General features: G+C 49.1%; 1 non-coding gene and 1 pseudogene across 2 annotated transcripts; one reads left to right on the top strand and one right to left on the bottom strand.

The window, feature by feature from the left end:
* Positions 1-3,716: 3,716 nt before the first annotated feature.
* LOC120093900 (U6 spliceosomal RNA) lies at positions 3,717-3,823 on the bottom strand. Its single transcript, XR_015626271.1, has one exon. It is a non-coding gene; the product is annotated as a U6 spliceosomal RNA (small nuclear RNA).
* Positions 3,824-15,834: 12,011 nt separating this feature from the next.
* Positions 15,835-16,503, top strand: Btf3l6 (basic transcription factor 3 like 6; annotated as a pseudogene). Its single transcript, XR_015624908.1, has one exon. The product of XR_015624908.1 is annotated as a basic transcription factor 3 like 6 (transcript).
* The last annotated feature ends 8,729 nt before the right edge of the window (positions 16,504-25,232 follow it).

The following is a 25,232-nucleotide window of genomic DNA, read 5'->3' as shown; positions in this document are numbered from 1 at the left end:
GAGCCAGCTCTCCTCTGTGCCCTCTGCATGGCTGGCAGGAGCTGTGTCCTGCCACAGACCCCCCTCCATATTGTACCCACGTTTACCTGCTGTACCCCCAGCTTTTTTCTTATGGATCTATCTGTCTCACGTGTTCCAGCCATCGCCCTCCCCTGCTGCTCTGTCCCCTCTGCATTGTAGTACCTTCTCCCCGTGTGCCCTTGCCTCAGATCCTCATGTGTTAGCTCTTCTTCCCAACACAAGCTCCTTGGAAGACTCTCTAGTGCCAATGGTGGCTTAACCTCCCTTTGCTTTCCCCAGCAGAAGGTCAGCTCCTTGGGAAGGCCATCTTGTCTACAAGGCTGGCTGCGGGATGCTTAGTCACACACTAAATGCTCAGCTGTGTCTGCCAACTGCCCTGTGCTTGGAAGTCTCAAGAAATGGGAAGAATGGATCTTTAAAAAAAGAATTGTGTGTGTATATGGATGTTTTGTCTGTATGTGCATTTGCACACTAGAAGGGGACATGAGATCCTATGGAACTGTAGTTATAGATGGTTGTGAGCCGCCATGTGGCTGCTGAGAATTGAACTCAGGACTTCTGGGCAAGTCATCTTTATCCTTAATCACTGAGCCATCCCACCTCTATCGGAAGAATGGATCTTGCAGGGGACGTGGGGGTGGAGAAATGGCCCGGTAGTTAAGAGTGTTTACTGTACCATCATGATGACTAGAATTTTAGTTCCAGCAGTTATGTAATGGGTGCCTTGTGCATACCTGTAATCCCAGTTCCAAGGGGCTGGTGGGCATAGGAGGTCACAAAGGTGTGCTGGCTTCCAGCCTAGCCCAGAAAGCATGAGGCCCAGGTTCAGAAAGAGACCTTGCTCAATGGACTAGGCAGAGAGTGATGAAAGACACTGGATGTCCTCCTTCTAGTCTCTGTGCATGATGGGCACTTGCACAGACACACAAACACGTGTGTAAATAAATCTCTTTAAAAAAAAAACCCAGAGCAATCCAAAACCACAGCGAATCCTGGCACCAGCCACCACCAGACCTCTGTGTACCTGTGTGTGTGTATGCGTGTGTGTTGGTGGCAGGGGGTGGTGGTGGAGGCAGCAGAGGTGGCCCCGCCTTCGTGCAGCCGGAGTCCCTGGCCAATACTGGGCACGATCCCTGCGGGCTTGGCTTGCAGCTCCTGCTCCTCCTTCCGCCTCCGCCACACGTTTAATTTGATTTAGGGAGGGAAGTCGCTATTTTCTTCTGTGGTGTTACCACTGATAGTCTATTTCCTGCTTCTAGCTGGATGCCGTGTTGGCATTAATGTAGAAAAATTAGCACCATCAGGGCTGTGTTTGGAGCCATCCCTCACACTGGAGTCCCTGACGCGTTAATTAAACTTGATAAATGCTTCTGTGTAAAGGTAACTTTTGAACAAAGGATCCACTCACCCTATTATTTGTCGGTAACATGCTCCAGTAAATTGCTTGGAAGGAACTCAGTGTCCCAGGGGCACACTCTGGGGCCTGGGGCCCTCTGTCATAGGGAAGGGGGCTGCCCCTCAACCTCAACTTTCAGGCTCGCCATGCTGCGATGGGATGCCCATGGCTCTGGCATGCATTCCAGCTTGGGAGAGTTCTATTCACCAGGCCATGGGCAACATGAAGCTGCCGCTGGATGCCTAGACTGTGTGGAGAGAGGGGTGCATGAAGGAAACATTGTTACTCTTCAGGTTAGTCAGTTTCTAGTCCAGCCCACCTGACAATCCAGTGTGTCTAATCGCTAATTGAGCCCACTTATGCTAGCTACATAGTTAGGAAAAGGGAGGCAAGAACACCGGGTTTGGCATGGCTCAGGTAAACACTGGAGGACTTAGGGTTCATCCACTAAGGGCAACTGGGGACCACTGTATGTCTCAGCTTAGAGCTCACTTGGTAGGCCATCCCTCCTTCATCCCCCTTAAAGTCAGGCCCTCTTCCAGGGGAAACTGTTAGGGACACAAGCAAACGAGAGCTTCACTATCCATCAAAGAGACCCGTGGGTTGGCCATCTAGAACTAGTATGGTGAGTTCTTGGAATCAACAAACTTCTTTGGTCTTTCTTCCCTGTGGCTACTCTCCTCACAGTTACCTTATGATCACAAAATGGCTGCTGAAACTCCCTCCCACTTATCTATGTGCTAGACAGGAAGAAAAAGAAAGGAAGGGACCACAGGACATCATTCTTAGGTAACCATCCACTTCCACAGTGCCTCCTGGATATCATCTGTTGGGCACCTGGCTTCAAGGAAGGCAGCTCCTACAGAAGCAAAGGGTTTTTAGCATTCTGTTTAAGCTCCGTCCCACAGTTACCTGGCAATAACACAGTGGCCTGGCACTATGAAGGAGCTGCTTGTCACCTCCTCTCTTGCTCTTGCTCTTTCCCTCTTCCCCTTTTGTCCCTTCTCTCCCCATTCTCCTTCTCCCTTCTCTCCACATGCTCATGGCCATCCTCTACTATTCTCCCCCCAACCCCCCTCAAGCTCTCGAGCTCTTTCTCTCTCTCTTCCCCTACTACCCTCTTAACTCCCCTCCCCTTGCTCTAAATAAACTCTATTCTATACTATACTGTCATGTGGCTGGTTCCTCAGGGGGAAGGGATGCCTCAGCATGGGCATGGGGGCACCCCTTCCCTACACCTCACCACACCTCCATAGAACATAATCCCCCCTCTATCTTTTAGAAACACACCAAAGGGGCCTGGGCCGGTCCTGGCAGTCTGTCTGCTTCCTACAGGCCCAAGTCATTCTCTCTGGAGTCATGTTTCCATTGCAACTTTCTAGGTTGGGTGTGATGGTATAGACTTGTATTCCCAGCACTCAGGAGGCCGAGGCAGAAGAATCATGAATTCGGAGGCCTTCCGTGAGTAGCCATTTCTGTCTCAGGAATTTTCTTAAGTCTCTGGTCTCTGTGGCACTGAGACACAGAGGTGCTTCTCGTGGTTTCAGTTCTGTGGCTATGCGGTCACATCCCAGTGACCTCTGCTTGTACTGTCACTGAGGCGGAAGGCAGCCTGCTGCTGAGGTTTACCCCACCCCAGGCCTCCACTGCTGTACGGGTCTGAGTTGTCTTTCATTGCCAGTGGGGAGCAGAGAGACAGGGGGAAATGGGCCTTGGGGGTAGGGCCTGACTGGGGCTTTCCTGAGCTTTGTGCTGAAGCTTTTAAAAAAGGGTTTTTACTAGGTTACCTAGTGAGGCCAGTCTCAGACAAACATACAAACGTAAAGAGACGTGGTAACACACTGCCCGACCCCTTCCAGTCCTTTCTTTCTGCTTCCTGGTGCGCAGCTGAGATGTGACTTCTCAGCTTCCTGCTCTGCCCACTCGCTGCCATGCATGTGTCCCTGACCTTAGGGACCAGTTGTTTTTGGTCACAGGGTTTTATCGTAGCAACAGAAAAGTAACCAATACACACGAAGCCTGCCATCCTCCACTTCATCTACCTAAGGTTCCATAACTTCCCTAAAGAGAACCACCAGCTGGGGACCAACTGTTGAAACACCTAATCCTTTGGGGGCACATTTGCCATTCAAACCCCCACAGCTGCTACTGGGGAGGCTTTAGCCTCAAGGTGGACCAGCAAAGGAGAGGGAGCCAGAGTGTGATAATATTTTGGGAGCTCAAGGATAGTGTCTTAGTTAGGGTTTTACTGCTGTGAACAGACACCATGACCAAGACAACTTTTTGTTTATTTTTTTATTTTTTTATGGAACGCTTCATGAATTTGTGTGTCATCCTTGCGCAGGGGCCATGCTAACCTTCTCTGTATCGTTCCAATGTTAGTACATGTGCTGTCAAAAAGAGCACCCGAGGCAATTTTTAATAAGACGTTTAACTGGGGCTGGCTTACAGGTTCAAAGTTCAGTCCATTATCATCAAGGTGGGAACATGGCAGCATCCAGGCAGGCATGGTGCAGGAGGAGCTGAGAGTGCTACACCTTCATCTGAAGCTGCTAGCAGAATACTGGCTTCCAGGCAGCTAGGATGAGGGTCTTAAAGACCACACCCATAGTGACACACCTACTCCAACACGGCCACATGTATTCCAAATAGCGCCACTCTCTGGGCCAGGTATAGACAAACCATCCCAGGTGGGTGAGAGCACACTGGGCAGGCTGGAGAAGGTGGACACTCAGCCAGCAGTGTGGAGAGCCAAGGAGCATCAGAGGCTTGTGGACTGTGATGACAAGTTCTCCGACAGCTAAGGAAGGGAGTTCACGTCAAATCAAATGGTTTGCTAGCCAGGATTTACCCTCAAGGGAGGGTAAAGTGGAGGCCTCAGGACTTGGCGGAAACAATACTGGAAGCTGGGGATACCTGAGTATTGAACTCTGGTCCCTCTTATACCAAGGGGTGTGATCCAGCTCAGGTCTCTGTCCTGGGTGACTTCAAGGAGCTTGGCTACCAGGCTGACAACTTATGGGATGCTGGCTGGCAAAAGCCAAGCTCTAGGTGACATGATGGGGTGATGGACCCACGCCAGGGGCTCAGTGGGGTCCAGTGTTGCTCTGCCATATTTTATGCTCATGTCTGACCTCTGGCCCTGCTCCCAATAGTGGCCTGGCAGATGTGGCAGATCACTGGAGGCAGCCATTCCTCTGTACTCTGCAAGTGTCCCTTGATGCTCTCATCTTATGCTCCCACTTTGGTGCTCCCACTTTGGTGCTCCCACTTTGGTGCTCCCACTTTGGTGCTCCCACTTTGGTGCTCCCACTTTGGTGCTCCCACTTTGGTGCTCCCACTTTGGTGCTCCCACTTTAGTGCTCCCATCCTGCTGCTCCCACCTTGGTGCTCCCATCCTGGTGCTCCCACCCTGGTGCTCCCATCCTGGTGCTCCCACTTTAGTGCTCCCATCCTGCTGCTCCCACCTTGATGCTCCCACCTTGATGCTCCCATCCTGGTGCTCCCACCTTGATGCTCCCACCTTGGTGCTCCCATCCTGGTGCTCCCACCTTGATGCTCCCACCTTGGTGCTCCCATCCTGGTGCTCCCACCTTGGTGGCCGGATGCACACTACTTCTGTGCCTTTGCTCTTCACCTCTTTTTGGATCCTCCTACAACTTTCTAACTCCCTGGGGGGAACCCTCATCCCAGAGCACTCTTCACACCCCACTACGCTTAACAGTAGACCCATCCTAGCCATCATCCAGGCATGAATGTGACCAAGATACCACACGGAGTGGTCATGTCCTGTGGGTGTTTCTCACTGTGCTGTGTATAGACTTTTCACACTGTGACAGATGCCCAAGAGAACAGCATAACACGAGAAGGATTTGTTTCAGCTCAAAGCCTCAGAGGGCCCTGTCTACGGTGGGCTGCTCCATTGCTGTGGGCTGGAGTGAGGCAGAGACTCATGGTAGGGGTGTATGTCAGAGCCAAGCTTCTTTCTCCCATCATAGTAGGTGAGAAGTGGGGGAGGGAGGAAGAGCCAGGGATACGATACAACACCCAAGGACACATCCTAGAAACCTTCTTTCTCCAGCTAGGCCTCATTTCTAACGTTTCCAGGACCTCCCCAAATACTCAGGGCTAAGGCTTTGATGTGTGAACTCTGAGGGGGATTTCACATTCAAGCCATCATAGCAAGAACCTCTGAGGATTAGGAAGAGGGGGCCTGAGGAGGTGTCTCTATTAGTAAAGAGTCAGAACCTGAGTTTGATGCTTGGAACCACAAACCAGACATGGTGGTACATGCTGTAATCCCAACAGCAGAAAGGTGGAAGATGGAGACAGGGAGTTTCCTGGATGCTCTCTGGCTGGCTAAGCCTCGCTCCACCTTGGCAAAGTTCTAGGCCAGTGGAAACAAAGAGTGGAAAGCACCCAAGGAGCAACAAACACCCAAGTTGTCTTCTGACCTCCACATACCCGTGTGCACTTCATACAAAGACATATACACTCCCACAAATTACTGAGAAGAGCTAAAGATGCGGCTCACTAGGTAGATTGACTGCCAAGTATGCATGAGGCCCTGGGTTCGATCCCCAGCACCAACTAAACCAAATGTGGTGATACATACTTGTAATCCCAGCTCTTGGGAGGTAGAGACAGAAAGATCATAGGTTCAAAGTCATCCTTGGGGGTTGGGGATTTAGCTCAGTGGTAGAGCGCTTGCCTAGCAAGCGCAAGGCCCTGGGTTCAGTCCCCAGCTCCGAAAAAAAAAAAAAGAAAAAAAAAAGAAAAGAAAAGAAAAAAAGTCATCCTTGGCTACATAAGGAGGTTGGGGCCAGCCTGGGCTACATGAGACCCTACCTCATACATTAGAAAAAAAGTAGGGAAGAGAAAGTTATAGGAACTTTCAGGTTACAGAAACTCCACCTTGGGGAATTTTAGGATGTCTCATGGGATGGTAAGGCTGGCCAATAGCCTAGATGTGAGTGCCAGGGATCAATAGAGAGCCACAGGAGAGAGTGTTTGAGGCAGGTGAATGGCTGGCACTGGGAAAGAGGGCTCAAAACTTGAGAATACAATGTTCCAGTGAATCCTCCTTAGGAGAAGAATGTGAGGAGGGGAGAGCACCAGGCCATCACTTCTGCCTATAGCTGTCACTAGACTGTCGCAGTCACATGACCATTTCTGACTCTGTTAGGATTATGAATGGACCACGGCAGGAGGCTGGGCAGACGGCAGGGTATGGTAGGGTACGGTGTGATGATGGTTTAGAGAGGTCCTTACTTCTATAGTGGATGTCAAGGGAGATGCCCTTGTGTACAAAACCCACAACTTACAAAATACATATACTACGGAGACAGCACCAGTTACATGGGGTTACATAATGTCCCCTAAAGGCCCATGTGCTAAAGTCGCTTATGCTCCATCTAGGCACTGTTGGGAAGTGGTGGGACCTTGGGCAGGTGGAGTCTAATGGGAGATTTCGGGTCACTGGGGATGTGTCCTTACAGGAGAAGATGAAATCCCTCCCATTTCTTGGCTTCACTCCTCCAAGTGTTCCTTGGTGATGCGCCATCTGAAAGCAATGGGGTAAATGAGTCATTGAGCCAAATCAACCTTTCCTCTTGTTAAGTTGATTATCTCGTGCATTTTGTTGCCATCACGGAAAGCTGACTAACGCACCAAGAGAAAGGCCAAAATAGTTACATAAAAAAGTTGAAATAGTTTTGGGAGAGGAAGGGGTAGGGAGGGTGTGTGAGAGCTGCTCTAACAGAGAAACAGATGCTGGAATGACTTGGCTCTTTAACACAGAGACATGTGGGGCTTAGAAAACCCAACACTAGAAACATTGTAGCAGCCTTGGCTGGCCTCACAATCTTGATTCTGTCAACAGAAACACCTCCTTTTCCCTGGCAAGCACCAAGTGTCAGGCTTTAGCAGAGACTATTGAACAAGGTCTTCATAGGCTCCCAAGTACAGCCTTGACTCCCTCAGACCTGCTACAGAGGACATTTTCTCTATCCACCTTCTGGAAACAGATACTCAGTGCTTGGTGCTCCCTCTGTGGAAAATCCCGCTCCTTCTGCCCCTGAACACCAGCCAAACATCGGAGTCCTCCTCAATCTCTTCACACCCTTTGGACCTGTCAGTGGGAATGAGACTTGAGGGTAGACAAGGAGTGTGCATCCCTGAGCACAGAAATCGCTGCGTTTGGTGATGAAGCAGTTGGTGAGGGTGTCAACGGCCACACCAGAGTCCTGGGTGAGTGGAGATCTGCGCTCTGAAGGCCAGGGCCACTTTCTGATTTCCCTGGCTGCAAATGCAGACAACGCATGCTGATTAGTTTTCCAAAGCCTGTACTCTAAGAAATGCCAATCAACCAGAGGTCATGCTGATCATAGCTAAAGAAAAGACAAGTAAGTGTCTTATGAGCGGTACAGGCTCAGCAAGAAAGATTTCAGTCATCACACTTAAAGAGACAAGGAAACATTTCAACAATAAATTAGTTCATATATATATATATTCCCTCTCTCTCTCTCTGAAACCTCTCAGCTTTACACAAACCTCATTTCTTTCCTGTGAGAAGTGCAAATTAACTAGTCACTCTCCTGGGCTTTGAGTTCCGTGCCGTGACTTGCTAGACACCTCCATCTTCAAAAAAAAGTAATTAATGAATGTGAATGTTATATGTATTTGTTTATGTGTAGTGGAGCATGGAGGTGTACGTGCACATGTATGCACATGCATGTGGACATAACCAGAGGTTAGTGTCAAGTGCCTTATTGCTTTTCACTGTTAAAATATCGTTATTTGTATCTCTCTGTGTGTATCTCTGTGTGCATGCATGTGTGCTTGTGCGTGCGTGCGTGTGCGTGCGTGCGTGCGTGCGTGTGTGTGTGCGTGCGTGCGTGCGTGTGTGCGTGCGTGCGTGCGTGCGTGCGTGCATGCGTGCGTGTGCGTGCGTGCGTGCGTGCGTGCGTGCGTGTGTGTGTGTGTGTGTGTGTGTGTGTGTGTGTGTAGAGGGAGTTGAATGCCCTGGAATTGTAGTTACAGGTGGTTGTGTGTTGCCTGTTCCCTTGGGCTCCCTGGAAAAGCAGCAGGCCTGTTAACCGCTGAGCCATCTCCAAGTCGATCCATGTTGGTTTTGTGGTTGTCTCTCACTGAGCCCGGAGCTCACCAACTGGCTACAATGGCTGCAGGCCACTGTCATCTTTAAGCTGGAGTCTCCCCTGCACCAGAGAGGAGGAAGTAGACACTGGTGCATTCACGGATCTTTAGCCTGCTGCATTCCACTGGCCAGGAGTCAGGAGTGTAATTCCCAGGCTTGTGGAAGGGGGCTGCCATACGCAGCCCAGGAGGGAACGATCCTTTCCAGGGAGCTGCTTTGTCCCGCCTCAGGACCTTTGCACAATACTTCTAAGTTCTGCTGCTCTTGGTTCAAATGTCACCTCCTCAGGGAATAACACCAAGGGAGGGCGGGAAGCTTGGTGCCACACGCACTGTCCCCTGAAGTGGTGACAATTGCAGGCTTTATTGCCTGACCCGTGTACTCAGCAGCAGCAGATGGGAGCTGCCTTTGAGAGAGACCTCCTGGCCGCTGCTGGAGGAGGAGCCATGAAGACATTTCTATTTTTAAGAAAGGGCAGCTCCCCTGGTGGCATCCCAAGGAAAGGGCAGCTAAGCATGACGCTGTCTTTGATGAACAGCGTTGACTCCAGAGACACATTTCGCTAATGTTCTCCGGAAAAGGTTTATAAATTATTCAGCTGCACAGCTGTCTGGGAGAGGCTCTGGATGGTTCCTGCCACGAGACCGGGAAGAAGCTGAGGCCCAGGAGAGGCTGGGAGGGCAAGTGGTCAGAGCTGCAGAGACCGCTTGTCTTCCCCTCCTCTCGGCATCCCTAGGTGGTCTCAAGTTGAGCCTTCTCTAAGTCTAGGCATTTTATTAGCATTCAGTGTGGGTGACCAGTGATCTCTGGGGATGCAAGTCAGCAGCAAGAATTTGGGTGACCCAGAAGAGAGGTCATCCTGGCTGGGGTTTAAATGAGTAAGAGTTTACATGGATAGGGGGTGGGAGGCACCCCTGAAGGGTATCGCTCTGTGGTAGGTGTGATTGTCTAAAGATGATCATAGCTGCAGATTTGGGCAGGCTCAGGACCCCAGGCCACTGGTCCACACTGTCCCCAGGTGAGGTGGCAAGGGCTTAAGAAGAAATACGACACAGATCTGTCAGAAAGGATGGCTCAGCTGTTACAATCGATGCTGCGTTTGACGTCAGAGCTGAAAAGAAACTTGCCAATCACCCTGAGAATGACTTAAAGCCTTTGTGCTTTCGAGGTTCCATCTGACCTGCCTACCTCACGGGGGACAAATGCATTAAGCCACACCCAGCCTGCAGCTGGTAATCGATGTGCCAAAGCCAACCTAGATAACTGTTACTGTTTTGCAGGAAGCGGGCCAGCCCTGGTCCGGCTGCTTGGTTCATTGCGTTTGGGACCCTCGGTTGAGATGGAGTCAGCTGATGGCTGCAGATGGTTGCAGAACTGGGGCTTACGGACTTCCCTGTGATGTCCTCTCCCCTCCTTGCTGTGTCTCTCTGCCTTCTGCTGCTGTTCGGGTGCACTCTTGGGAGTGGGGCCCTGGGTGAGTGGAGATAAGAGGAGGAACCCTCACGGCCCCTGACCTCATTGCAATAGCACTGTGAGTTGAGTCCTGGTGCGTGCGATCAATTGCTATATGTGCAAAGGGCCCCCCAGGCAACTGTAGGCTCTGAGTCTGACTGCCAGGTCTCGTCTGAAGTTTGGATTGGTTTCATCTCTCTGTGCCTTAGTTTCCCTAGATTTGAGTGGCAATCTCAGTTCAGAAGGTGAGCGGAGTGAGTAGTGCTTACCCAGGATGTGCTCCGGGAGTATTTATCAAGGGAGATGAAGGGAAATCCTTGGGAGCCCCTCTTCGTCCTCTCTCCAGCAGAGGCCAGCCAGGGACTGCAGTCTTGGCAGGCAAACTCTGGCTGCAGTCCCACACTTGCGACCCTCTAATTGGCACAGGCAAGGAGTGTTTCCAACCCCTGCTCAGGCCCTGGTGGCTTCTGGGTGACAAGCCACTGTCAGCTACTTTTAACAAGCTACAGGTTCTGACCAAGGTACCGCCTGGACCAGGTCCGGGCTAATTGGATCCTTCTGAAAGACCATCAAAGGGAGGCTGCTAAAAGTAGCCCCAACCAAGGCCCACATCTGCCAGGAAGGTATCAGCGGAATAGATCCCAGCCTCTTGGGCCTGGTCTTCCTCTGGGGACACCTCTGTTGGGCCTCACAGCCCCTGGGCGGGCACGGGGGTGGGGGTGGTCCTGGAGGGACGATGACATGAGGCTCTCTGCAAACCTCTGTAGGAAGCCACCATCCCGGAGGAGCAGTAGGCTCAGAAACTGTTGAGGGACCCCACTGCTCAGCGGCTGTTGAGTGATAAGCAGCTGGGGCCTCCTTGTGTCCCAGATTGATCCTGGCGTGGCAGGCGCCCAAAGTTTTCTGCTAATTAAAAGCAGGTTTTGACATTTGGAGCTTTTTGCTGGAGACGGTGGCACATTCTGCTGTCAGCTGAGAATGGAAGTGTCAGGTTTCCCCCGAGCTCGCGGCCCTGCACAGCTGGGCCTATGGCTGCAGACTTTCAAATGCTTTTATTTATTTACCGACTCTATTTGTTTGATTCTCCACACTTCGAAGATGATTTGACTACGCCTTAAGAGCAGGTCTTTATCAGGAGGGGGTGGGGTGGGGGAGGTACGTGACTCTGGAGGACTGAAAGGGCTGTGTGTGAATTCCCTGTGTGTGTTTGGACAAGTTGCTCAGTCTCTCTGAAGGCCCAGAAACAGGCCTGCTCCGTTCTCTGTCCAATTCGTCCAGTTACTTCTCTATTGAAGACAAAATTAAAGCATGATCTGGAACACACCGGCTGCTTAATGGAAGCTTCTAGAACAGGCTTGTGTATAAAGGTTCACCAAATAAGAGTGGAAATGTACAGCATCCATAGGTTCTGCCTTGTCCAGGTCCTATAGTTTCTTCTACCCGTGCAAAGCACAAGGCTAGGGAAACCGAGGCAGGGCTCTGCACTTGAAGCCAGGCAGTGTTGGTGGTTGCTATGGGGAGGGAGGTCAAAGATAGAAGCAGGGTGTGAGCTGAGGTTTTAGAATCCTTCCAGGCTGGCCTCATTCTGGCTTCTCCTCAGCCTTTCCTGAGCTCTGGGCTCCCGGTTTCCGCATCCCCATCCCCAGTGCGCCCAATGTGGAATTAAAAGGGTCAGGAGTGGGAGGCTCCATGCAGGTCCAGACATTCAGCGGCTGACCTGTGTGTTGGCTTCTAGGAGCACATCCAAGTGACCCTGGCGCACCCAGAAACGCAGAGAAAAGTGCTTCTGTGGGTTCCTTCAGCCTCCCTTCCAGAGCGACCAGCCAGGAGTCTAACATGGAGAGCAGCACCCTGTTAGAGAGAGACAGTGGTCTTGGTGGGACGCTGTCAGTTCCTTTCTCATTCCTGTGACAAAATGCCTGTCAAAGATGACTTGAAGAAGGCAGGGTTTGCTTGGACTCGCAGTTTGAGTGTGCACTCTGCCATGGTGGGAGGAGACCGGAGGCGGGGGTGTGAAGTGATTGGTCGGTCACGTTGGTCACATGGCGTCTGGAGTTGGGAAACAGAGATGAAGAATGCTGGTGCCCAGCTCCCTTTCTCCTTTTTACTCAGGCCAGGACCCCAGCTTGTGGGATGCTGTTGCCCACAGTCAGGATGGGGCTTCTGTCTTCCGTCAAATCCCTCTGAAAATGCCTTCACAGACACAACGAAAGCTGCATTTCCAGGGTGGTTTCTAAATCCTGTCAAGTGACATGAACCACTGTAGGGAGGCACAAGCTGGTACCCACAGTTAACCTTGCCACTCTCCTGCCTGAACAGTAGCCCCCTACTCTTAGTATGGGCTTCAGCTCATACCCCCTTTCTCCCCTCTGCCCTCCTCTGCCCTCTGGCCTTTGCCTTCTTTGTTGACCTTTGATGCTTAAGATCTTTCTTTGGTTCTCCCTCTTCCCACCTGTGCCCAGGATACTGTTCTTTACTTCCTTCTTGTCTCCGATGTCCTGGCTAAGAGTGATGGCTCCTCGTGTCCTGTCTGTGGCCTCTGTCCTTACAGGGGAGATGTGCCAGTCTGGTCGCATGTGTGATTTTTCTCTGGCACACCCCCGTATCCACAGTGCCTGGCACACAGTGGCTGGCCCACAAGTGCTTTGTATTAAAGGGAAAGATGACAGTGGCTTGAGGGATGTTTGAGTCACAGGCATGATATGTATCTACACAATAACAGAAATATTTTTTCCAAAATATGTCAAGGTTTGTATATACACAGAAAGGTGCATCTGTCCTAGCTATGGCTGGACACACTGTCACCAGCCACATCTTCTGCCTAGGAAGGAAATCCTCCTAGCCCCTCTGAATCCTTCTTACCCTCCCTCTGTGTGGCACCTCTTGTGCAGCCAAAATCTCTGGTTAGCAGATGGAATGAGTACTTCCAGGCCTGGAGCCCATCTCAGTCACAGGGAACTGAATGTAGTGTCCACTATGCACAGGGAAGCCCCACCCTGCATGCAGAGGCCAGCAGACATGAATGCTCCTGGGTGCTTGTGGTGGTGACAAAAGGGAGGCCAGGCACCAGCCACTGCCTATGACCCTGTACGAGGAAAGATCCTTGCAGATGTCCCCACAATGGCAACTTCATAGCAACAAGAACCAGCAGCAGCTCACACTCGGATGAGAGTAAAAAAGCCAGACAGAAAGGAGAACCAGAGGCTGGGAATATGTCTTAGTTGGTAGAGTCCTTGTTTAGCATGCATGAAGTCCTGGGTTCGTTCCCCAGTACCGCATAAACCGATCATGGTGTCATATGCCTGTGATCTCAACACTTCAGAGTTGAAAGCAGGAGGATCAGAAGTTCAAGGTCATCCTCACCTTTTTAGTTGGTTTAAGACCAGCCTGGGCTATATGAGATCCTGTCTCAAAAAAGGAAGGAAGGAAGAAAGGAAGGAAAGAAGGAAGGAAGGAAGGAAAGAAGGAAGGAAGGAAAGAAGGAAGGAAGGAAGGAGAAAAGCAAAGGGAACACATTGGAAAATGGCTTTTACATGCAAATCCCAACACACAGAGAGAGCTAATGATGCTGGTCATGTCTCCTTCTCCCCTCTACTCCTCCCTCCCCTTCTTCTCCTTTCTCTCCAAAGCAAGACCTCAGTGAATCCCACGTGCCCTGGAGCTGGAGACTAGGGCAGCGGTCTTATAAGGATGGCCTGAACTAGGGCCTAGCCCAGATCTGTGTATAGATGGGCATTGGTTGCCAGCTCCTGGGGTTTTGGCCTTAGACATGGTAGCTCTTGGCAGTCAAAGTCAGCTGGCTGAGAGAGATGACTGGGATGGTGATGGGGTGGGGAGGGCACAGTACCAAGTACTTCAGCTGAAGGAACTGCCTTCCTTCTACAAGGAGGAACAGAGAGTCCCCAACACCCCCATACCCATGCTGTCAACTCTCCATTAATGAGTGTTCACTGGTGTTGGAGGGCTGTTATCAACCATGATTAAACATTCCCAGGACAGTGTGTTTGCCCAAGGTCTCACTGTTGGAAGCAGACGGCCGGGCTGAGGCCAAATCTCTTCCATCCCAGGAGGCACCTGGCGTTTTCAGCTGCTAAGACCAAACAGAGGTGGGAGGAGGGGGCTCTGCTCCAGCCCCAAAGGACAGGACTCCCCCAACACCGATGCAACTTTACAGAACATGGGCAAGGCAGCCTGCTGCCAAGGCTGATGACGGGACTGCCGGGCGATGGATGGCCATCTCTCAATGCGCCGCGTGTGCACCGTCTCCGAGAGGGAAGCAATTTAGAAGATGATTCAGCCCACACTTTGGCAGATGTTCCCAGTGTGCTGGGTATGGAGAGTAGCCTCATCTTTGAAATGGAGTAAAGTTAGCTCTGCCCTGGGTCCCTCTCCATCTAGCTGAGGGCCTGCATATGCATATGGACACAATCAGCCATATTCCCCAGGACTGGGCGGCAATGCCCCCTATTCCCCAGTTAAGAAGCAGGACAGTGGATCTGTGTGGTTGGTGGATTTTACATGGTTCAGGGTTGCCGCACACATGAACCCTGAGCCCTAGGGACGCAGAGCTGTAGACGAGGTGTTGCAGTATACATGAGGAATGTCCCCACAGGCTCGTGTATGTAAACTGATTGGCAGCTGGTGGCCCCATCTTGAGAGGTTGTGGAACTTTTGGGAGGTGGGACTAAGCTGGAGGAAGTGGGTCACTGAGGGGCAGGCCTGAAGACAGCATGACCCTGCTTCTGGTGAACCTTCTTCTGCAGAGAGACATGAACAAGATCTCTCTCTTTCTCTCTGTCTCTCTGTCTCTCTGTCTCTCTGTCTGTCTGTCTGTCTGTCTGTCTCTGTCTCTGTCTGTCTCTGTCTCTCTGTCTCTGTCTCTGTCTCTCTTTCTCTCTCTCTCTCTCACACACACACACATGCACACACATGACATCCTCTCATCTTTAAATCCCTGAGCAGGCCAGGGTGGAGGGGACAAATATGTCAGGACTCTGAAAGTGGGAACTTACTGCGGCAAGACCCTTGAGGAATAACTTTAACTCAGACATTCTTTTAAAGCACCTTTCTCCACTGGGCACAAGTGGGCAGTTTTAGAAGATGCACTCATGATCCTGCAACCGAGCACAGTGGTGAATTAAACTCTACAAAACTGGAGACAACCCAAGGGCCTGAGGAAAGTCCACAGCAGGAAGTTATTTGGTGGCTGCTCTGAGTCGGATCTGCAGTGTTCCCTAACTGTTGACTCTGTCTGGGAGGAGGTGGGACTGAAGGCGGGGCCTCGAGCTGGTGGGCGTAGTTGTTGGGTCTTTGAAGCTTCCTGTCTTGCTCTCTGCTTCCTGATCTGTAGTGATGTGAACAGCCTTGGCCACACTCCCTGACCTGTGCTGTGCCGCCATGATGGGCTGAAACCTTGCATAACCGTGAGTCAAATGAATCTTTCCTCACTCAAGTTGTTCCCCTCAGGTCTTTGTCACCATGACCCAAAAGTAACAAACGCAGGGACAATAGCCATTTGCTCAATCACCCTTCACTCATAGCAAACAGTCCACTCAACATGGATGGATGGATAGCAGAGTCTATGGGTAGGACTTCCCTTTCTTGACTCTCACCAGGGATAATAACTACATAAGTAAACAGGATGATCAGCAGAGCAAGTGTTCTGTAGACACTAAGAGGTGGAGTAGAATATTCTAGAAGGTACTGGAGGCTGCAGTGGGAACATTTGGAATGGAATCATGTCTTAGTTACTTTTCTATTGCTGCGATAAAATACCATGGCAAAAGCAAAAAATAAAAAACAACAAATTTGAGCTGCCATCTTGCGTCCCCGAGTGTGTGCGCCTTATCTCAGCTGGTCTGCCTGAGACCCCCTGAGCGAGAACCTTAGTCCCCCTCGCGGTCCCATTTCCACTCCGACAAGATGAAAGAAACGATCATGAACCAGGAAAAACTCACCAAACTGCAGGCACAAGTGCGCATTGGTGGGAAAGGAACTGCTCGTAGAAAGAAGAAGGTGGTTCACAGAACAGCCACAGCAGACGATAAAAAACTGCAGTTCTCCTTAAAGAAGTTAGGGGTAAACAGTATCTCTGGTATTGAAGAGGTGAACATGTTTACAAACCAAGGAACAGTGATCCATTTTAACAACCCTAAAGTTCAGGGGTCTTCGGCAGCAAACACCTTCACCATTACAGGCCACGCCGAGACAAAGCAGCTGACAGAAATGCTTCCCAGCATCCTCAACCAGCTTGGTGCAGACAGTCTGACCAGTTTGAGGAGACCGGTGGAAGCTCTGCCCAAGCAATCTGCGGATGGAAAAGCACCACTTGCTACTGGAGAGGAGGAGGAGGATGAAGTTCCAGATCTGGTGGAGAATTTTGATGAAGCTTCTAAGAACGAGGCAAACTGAATCGAAGCGACTTCTGAAGAAGGTGACACTTGGCAGAAGTTACAATAGGAGCTGCTGTTTTATATCATGACTGCTTTTTAAACATTTTTTGTTTATTATGGATCTGATAAAATCTAGATCTCTAATATTTTTAAGCCCAAACCCCCTGGACACTGCAGCTCTTTTCAGTTTCGCTCAAGCCTAATTCATTCTTTGCAGCAAATTAAGCTGAAGACGCCTGGGAATAAAGTTTGGAAAAGGTTAATAAAATTCTTTGCCTAGTAAAAAAAAAACAACAATTTTTTTTTTCTGATATGAGGATCAAACCCAGGGTCTGGTGCTCGCTAGGCAAGTACTCTACCACTGAGCTACATTCCCAACCCCCTGCCAAAGCAATTTATAAAAGAAAGAGTTCAGCTGGGCACGGTGGTGCATGTCTTTAATCCCAGCACTTGGGAGGTGGAGGCAGATGGGTCTCTGTGAGACTGAGGCCAGCCTGGCCTACATAGTAAGTTCCCAGAGAGCCAGTGCTAAGTGGAGAAATGCTGGCTTCAAAAACATTTTTATTTGGGACTTATAGTTTCAGTAGGTTAGCATGCATGGTGGCCGATCAAAGACAGGGGTGGGAGCAGCTAAGAGTTCATAGTTTGACTTCCAAGTAGGAGACAGGGAGAGGGAGAGAGGAAGAGAGGGAGGGAGAGAAGGAGGGAGGGAGAGAGAGAGAGAGAGAGAGAGAGAGAGAGAGAGAGAGAGAGAGAGAACACAAATCTGTCCCCAGTGACACACCTCCTCCAGCAAGGCCACGCCTCCTAAACCTTCCCAAACAGTTTCACCAACTAGGAAGTATTCAAACACATGAGCTCGTGGGAAACACTTTCATTCAGACCACCACAAATGGTCAAGGAGATGTCTCTGAAGACCTTTGGCCTGTATGTTTAGCAGAGGGCCCAGTTCTTGGTAGAAGAAATTCTACACACTCCAGGGACCAGCTTCAGTAGCAACCCATGCACTCACCTCCCCCCCCAAATACCTATTGTCATCCGTGTAATTGAAGAACAGACCCTCTCCCTTGCTGAAAGTTATGCATAAACTGGAGAGTCCAGATAGTCTTTCATCTCACAGGGAGCTTTGAAAAGCAAATTGCTAAAGAGTCCAGCCGGGAGATCCACACAGATCATAGAGAAGGTGGCAGACAGCTTTCTTGATTTTGGATGACATGACAATCTGGCGACTCAGATACTGCTAAGCATGCCCGGGGCTATAAACACACATCAAAGGGGGTTAGCCGCTTTAGCAAATGTCACCCACATCCCACTAAGGAAACCCCAATATCTGAGTTCCAGTTCTCCTCTGGCACGTGTTCAGCTCTGGGCAAGCCATTTCCTGATCTTTTTGCTTAGCTGAAGCGGAAGCATGAACCACCTCGGCTCTGGTTGGGGTGAGCTTAGCAGGCTGAACAGTATCTAGTTCTGAGCAGCAGAGATCCAACACTGGGGATGCCATGTATCCTGTGTCTGGGGAGGGCTTTCTTTCTTTTGTGAAGTGTGCCTTTTTTCTTTTCACTCCAGTGTGGAAGAGAGAATGGAACAGGGAGTCTGTGTGTGGCCTGGGTCTCCTCTGATATGGTTAGCATTCTTACCTGAAGGTCCATACTCTAACACCACAGGAGTTGGATCCCTGTGGAGGTCACTGTAGCAAGAGCATTTGCTTTGTACAGGGTCTGCAGCTGCTGCAGTGACCGGGCAGTGTCAGTACCACAAAGCCAGGGCTGAGGATGTGGATGCTGGCTTCTGTCCTCAGCAAATCTTTCTCCTAGATCATCACTATTTTTTCTGCTGGGATCTTTGAAGGGACTGACCAGATTTGACCTATTAGAACTCTGAAAAGTCTATTCCTCTCTCCCTAGGTCAAGGAAGCCAATAGCACCATCGCTTTTGGGGGATTGAGGTTTTAACATAGGATTTGGTGCCTACTCCTTGTCAACTGTGCTCAGGAGCTACTGAACATCTACTGAGCACACTGGTCCCTTGATGCCTCTGGATCTTCCTCTGACCTTCACCTCCTGGGACCCCTGTTGTGCATGCTTACTATCTGATTAACTTAATGTATTCTGAAGTGAAGGGACTAGAACCTATGACCTCGAGCATGCTAGGTGAGCTGCCATAAAACTTCTTTTATGTTATTATCGAGGTACACGGCAGTTACAGTCAAGACAAGACCTTGAGTACAACCCACTTAGATAAGTAAATCAGCCAGAGTGAGGAAGGTCTTATAGGGTAGAGTGCTTGCTTGGTGTCTTAGCTGGGGTTTCTACTGATGTGAGAAGACGCCATGACCACAGCAACTCTTATATAAAGAAAAGCATTTAATTGAAGCTGGCTTCCAGTTCAGGGGGGTTAGTCTGTTACTGTCCTGGAGGGAAACATGATGGCACAAAGGTAGACATGGTGCTGGGGAAGTAGGTGAGAGTTCTACATCTGGATCAGCAGGCAGCAAGAAGAGAGTGAGCGGTTGGGCCTGGCTTGAGCTTCTGAAACTTCAAAGCCCATCCCACATTGACACACTTCCTCTAACAAGGCCACACCTCCTAATAGCGCCACTCCCTATGGCCGATGGGCCATTTTCATCCAAACCACCACACCTAAGCCCTGGATTTGATCCCTAGCATTGCACAGGCCTGGTGTGGTGGTGCATGCCTGCAACCCCAGTATCATCGGTAGATGATAGAGATATAAGAATGGGGAATTTAAGGTCATCTTTGGCGTAGTGAGTTTGAAGCTAGAATGGGCTGCACTAGACCTGTCTCAAGAACAAGAGTTAACAGCACTTTCCAAGGCAAGGGCAAAGCCCTGTCTATATAAACCCATCTTAACATATGCATTTCCTAGAGACCCCCATGAAAACTGAGGCTAAAGTTCTTCCTTAGCCCTCTGCAGCCTGGAGCAACACACAGTCAATTTCCCAGTGCTGTGATGTTCTCCTCTGTTCTCCATGTTGTGGGGTGGGCTGCAGGGGCTAGAAGTACAGCCAGGAGTCCGGGGCCAGCCTGCAGCAGCAGCTCCATTGTTTCTTCATAATTGGAGCACTTAACTGTGGCTGCCAAAGGCTGCACCTGGAAAATGGCCAGGCAGGAGCTACGCTGGACCAGGGCTGCATGGTCTGTGAGCTATCTCCCTGTGAAATGAGGGACTCAGTTCTTCCAGCCCTCTCCAAGTCTTGTGAAGAGCTTCTAGAAACTATTCTGAGAGATTTGGCAAGTCACTTGCCTTTAATACCTTGGCAGCAGGGTGACAAGAATGGGCCCTACACACAAAATTGATTTCCTGCCTCTTTGTCCTTTATGGTAGCTCAGAGGTAAACTGGCAGAAGGTAGAGATTATGGGATGGATTGGTGTCAAATATAAGAAAGCCCTGCAGTGTGTGTGTGTGTGTGTGTGTGTGTGTGTGTTGTTGTTGTTGTTGTGTGTGTATATGTGTGGTCCTGGTATGGTTTGTGTGTATGATGTGTGTGTATGTATGTGTGTGTATTGTGTTAGTGTGTATGATGTTATGGTGTGTGTGGTGGTGTTATTTATGTGCATGATGTGGTGTGTGTGTTGCTGTTTGTGTGTATGGTGTGGTGTGTGTGTTGTTGTTTGTGTGTGTGTTTGGTGTGGTGAGTGTGTTGTTGTTTGTGTGTGTGTGTTTGTGTGTATGGTGTAGTGTGGGTTGTTTGTGTATGTGTGTGTTTTTGTGTGTATGGTGTGGTGTGTATGTTGTTGTTTGTGTGTGTGTGTTTGGTGTGGTGTGTGTGTTGCTTGTATGTGTGTGTTTGTGTGTATGGTGTAGTGTGTGTGTTGTTTGTGTATGTGTGTGTTTTTGTGTGTATGGTGTGGTGTGTGTGTATGTTGTTGTTGTTGTTGGTGGTGGTGGTGGTGTGTGTGTGTGTGTGTGTGTGTGTGTGTGTGTGTGTACTCAGAGAAAGGCCATCGTGGCAGGGAGAGCTGGAAAAGCTGTGCTGTAAGACCTCATGACCTCTGTCCAAGCAGGAATGAGAAAAGATACAGGTTTTCATTTTTATCTCTGACTCCCAGCAGGAGCTTCTTAAACCTGGGGTTTTTCTGGGCAGTAAAGATTTTAGAAGCATCTTTATTGTAATATTTTTCTCTGTTCCTGGGTTTCTGACCTAGACTTCCTAAAACCCTCATGGTGTCCCAGGTGACAAGAGCATCTTGTTCTAGCTAGGCCACTCTTGATGGCTCCTGGGTAGGGACTGGTTCCTAGAAACACTAAGGCACTATGGGGAGACTGGAACCATCAGCTCCTAAGTGTTCTAAAGAGAGGAGAGGCTGCTGACTGAAGCCCTCATCCTTCCTGGCTTTGTGTGACACCTTAAAAACCCATGGCCACAGCTTCTTCATTGACAGACAGGCCACAGACCAGGGGGTGGCCAACCTCAGAGCTCAGGGACAGGAGTTCCTGCACTGAAACGTTGCTTGTACAGTTCTTTATCTGGCTGTTTGTCTGTTCCTTTATGATAGATGGATAAAGTGGATACAAGTTCCTAGAACAAAGCCATGCCCACCACTGACTCTCTCACAAGACTGACTGATGATAACCAGTAATGGAGAGATTGAGGTGTTGTAAATCTAAGGAAAATTATGATCTCTCTTAGGCTATCATTGACTCACTAAATAGTCATTCTTTGTTCACCACTGGGCAAACCCAACATCCTGTGATTGACAGAAGAAACCGCTTTGAGCGTATTGACTTAACAAAACCCTCCTTTCCACCAATCAAAGGACTAATAATGCCACCAGATAGGAGATCTGAGGCCAATGCCTCAGGTTTTCCTGCTATGCTGTGCCTGCCTACTTAATGTTTCCACTGATGTATTTTAAAAGTGCCTAATCTTTCTTTGGTTACGATAAAAACTTTATTGAACTGTTACCACATTGGAACATGGACCCTGGGGTAACCTGTCTGTGTTCCTGGGTCATAACCATTCATACTGACTTTCAATAAACTATCTTTTACTCTCTTTGAGGTAAGAGTTGTGCTTTGTGGCAATTGTGTCAAGAGTTTTCCTGAGTTCTGTGAATAATCAAGGTAAGGAGAGCTCCAAATAACAAATTGGGCAGAAATGGGGATAAACTTGGGGCTCCATGCTTGGCATTGGTGTCTGACATGAGGACAGTCTGGTGGGTCTTAGCCCTTAGGATCTGTGCTAGCTGGGGGTGAACAATGTCTGTGGAGGTTTGAATAAGAATGGCTCCCATAGACTTATGTATTTGAATGCTTGGTCCCCAGTTGGTGGAACTGTTTGGGAAGGATTAGGAGGCGTGGCCTAGTTGGAAGAAGTGTGTTACTGGAAGTGAGTTTTGAGGTTTCAAAAGCCCATTCAACTTCTAGTTAACTCTCTCTCTCTCTCTCTCTCTCTCTCTCTCTCTCTCTCTCTCTCTGTCTGTCTCTCTGTCTCTCTGTCTCTCTCTGTCTCTCTGTCTCTCTGTCTCTCTCTCTGTCTCTCTCTCTCTCTGTCTCTCTGTCTCTCTCTCTCTCTCTCTCTCTCTCTCTCTCTCTCTCTCTCACTGCATCATGGTTGTTGTCTCAATATGGAAGCCTTCAGCTCCAGCTCCAGTATTATGCCTGCCTATCTGCTGCCATGCTCCCTGCCATGATGCCTTCCAGGGACTAACCCTCTCAAACTGTGAGCAAGCCCCCAACAAACTCTTTCTTCTATAAGTTGCCCTGGCCATTGTGTCTCTTCACATCAACAGAACAGCCACTATGACAGAAGCTGGTACCAGGAGTGGGATGTGGTGGTGACAGGCCTGCCCGTGATGGGTTTTGGAGATAGATGGAGGACGTTGGACCAGAAAAGTTGTTGAATGCTGTAAGTAGGGATTTATAGGCCCTCCTAGTAGGAACTTGGAAGGCAGTAGTGCTGAAAGCAATATGGACTATGGAGGCCCAGCTCAAGAGGTTTCAAATTGGAATAGTATTAGTACTGGGATAGAGACCATTCTTGTGGTATTTTGGCCTTCCGGAAGGATGAGTTTTCTGCCCCTAGCTCTGTGGTAAGTACAGTTCTTAGCCTCCTGGATGCTGGAGTTGAGTATGTTACCTGCTTTGGCCCTACTGTGGGCAGAGCCAAACTTGCCTCTGTGTTAGCTTGCTCATGTGACTTGGTCACATAGATAAGAGCTTTGCAGGGTTTCTCAGTCGGGGTTACTATTGCTGTGATAAAACACCATGACCAAAAGCAAGTTGGGGAGGACAGGGTTTATTCAGCTCACACTTCCCTATTACTGTTCATCACCAAAGGAAGTCAGGACAGGAGCTCAAACAGAGCAGGAACCTAAAGGCAGGAGCTGATGCAGAGGCCATGGAGGAGCGCTGCTTACTGGCTTGCTCCTCATAGCTTGCTCAACTTACTCTCTTATAGGACCCAGGACCACCAACTCAGGGATGGCCCCACCCACTGTGGGTTGAGCCTTCCTTCCCACATCAATCATTAAGAAAAAGGCCTACAGCTAGATATTATTGAGACATTTGATCCTATGGAGAGGAGGTTCCCACCTCTCAGATGTCTCTAGCTTGTGTCAAGTTGGCATAAGACTAGCCCGGCACATAGGGCACAAGAGCTGCCCTATGGTGGTGTGAATGAGAACCGCCCCTGTGTAAGTCCATATACGTGAATGTTTGGCTCTCACTCGATAGAACTGAGGAAGGATTAGGAGATGGGGTCTTCTTGGAGGTGTGCCATTGGAGGCTTTGAGGGTTCAAAAACCCACACCATTCCCAGTCAGCAACTTTCCTGCCTCTTGCCTGTGGATTAGGATGCAAACGTTCAGCGACTGCTCCGGCACCATCCCTGCCTGCTGCCGTGCTCCACAGAATGAAGGTGGTCACGGAGTAACCCTTTGAAACAGTTTGTAATCCCACAATTAAATTCTCCCCTTTGTAAGCTACCTTGGCCATGGTGTTTTATCATAGCACTAGACCCGTAACTAAGACATATGTGTCTACGGAGGAGGCTAGCAATGGTTCAGGGGCTCTGCCATTAACAGAAAGAACATTTACTTGAGTGGCTCCTGCCTCTCCAGCTTGTACCCAGGTATACACACCTGGATCCACCTTGCAGTGCAGTGTTGGGCCTCAATCATGGGCTGGTGAGTGAGAAGAAAGATGTTTTAATAATCCTTTGAGTTTTGGGTCAGTTTGTCATGCAGAAGTGTTAAAGCCATAACTGAAACATAGCTTCCAGTGAAAACTTCTAAATACGCAGTGAGGAGCCCAGCAAAAGGGCAGGCACTGACTTGTATGAAGTGAGCAGACAGCACTGGGTAACCAGCTGTTTCTCCAGGTAATGTGGGGAGCCAGGTGTGAAAGAGACTTCACCCTGTCCTATTTAAACCAATTTTTAGGTGAACTCTGCTATGTGTATTTAGCTCCCATTTCTTTACGTTTGAGGCAGAGTCTCACTGTACAGCCCTGGATGGTCTAGAACTCTCTATGTAGGTCCTGCCTCTGCCTCCCGAGTGCTAATATTAAAAGTGTGACACCAGGCTCCAGCTTAGCTTCTAATCTGAATGCTATGGTGCTACCGATGCCCACGGTCTGAGGTGACAAGGATGAGCAGGTGTCAGCAGCCTGAGGCCACATCCTCTGGTCTCTGCATCCTGGTGACAAGCTTGCTGGAGATAGAATCTTGCACCTCATGCATGTTGGGCAAGAATTCCATCAACTGAGCCACATTCCCAACCCTTTCAACTCCATTTTAACGTGGAAAAAATTCCACATGCTAGGACCCTCCTTTAGTCCCTGGGGAAATGGGACAGTTGGTCCTGATACCTTGCTGTAGGTCTAGTTGTTATAAATCAGTCATTTCTCCAGCCTGCCCTTTAGGGACTCAGCACCAGCAGACACCAGACACCGCACATTTCCACAGTGACTATATTTTCCCTATGGGACAGAAGTACGCTTTAAAAGATGTTGTGCCCAACCTTCCAGATCAAGGCAACCTATTTCTCTCTGTGTCTTTCAGTCTCTCTGTCTGTCTTTCTCTCATGTCCCTACTCTGAGATGGTCTTTTACCTTTTCCCCCAACAATAAATCTCTTACATGAGATCTATTGGGTGGTGATCTTTCTGTGGCTCACCTGCCAAGGTACTTCTGCCACTAAATCCTAATGCTGAGGAGCTTCAATAATGACTGTAAGATTCACGCAATTTAGAAATGGTAACACTTCGGACGATTTTGTCTTATTGAAGAATTACTGAAACATCATGCCCATAGAAACAACAGGCTGGAGTTTAGTTGGTAAAGGTGGGACATGAGTCACACATGGAAGCTTACACTTCAATTTTTTCTATTTATTTTATGTATATAAAATATATAGAATATATAAAAAATATATACATATAATATATCTATATCTATATATACATATATGTATATATATATATATATATATATATATATATATATATATAATATTGTTTCATTACAGATGGTTGTGAGCCACCATGTGGTTGCTGGGATTTGAACTCAGGACCTGAGGAAGAGCAGTCAGTGCTTTTAACCTCTGAGCCATCTCTCCAGCTCCGTCACATTTTTAAATGTAGCATCAGGCAAGCTGAAGCAGGAAGCTTACCATTCTTCTAATCTGGGCTTCTGAGTGAGACTCTGTTTCAAAAAAACTAAAAATAATTAGTTAATAAATTAAATTTAAAAAAGAAAAAGAAGGAAGAAAGAAAAGAAAAGTTAGTCATTTCACTGAGTTGGTAGAGCACCTTCATAATATTCAGGAAACCCTGGATTTAGTTTCTAATATGG

This window comes from Rattus norvegicus, chromosome 7, assembly GCF_021556685.1.
Source record: "Rattus norvegicus strain SHRSP/BbbUtx chromosome 7, alternate assembly SHRSP_T2T, whole genome shotgun sequence".
In the NCBI taxonomy this organism is placed as follows: Eukaryota; Metazoa; Chordata; class Mammalia; order Rodentia; family Muridae; genus Rattus; species Rattus norvegicus.
This window is presented reverse-complemented; position numbering and strand designations above follow the sequence as displayed.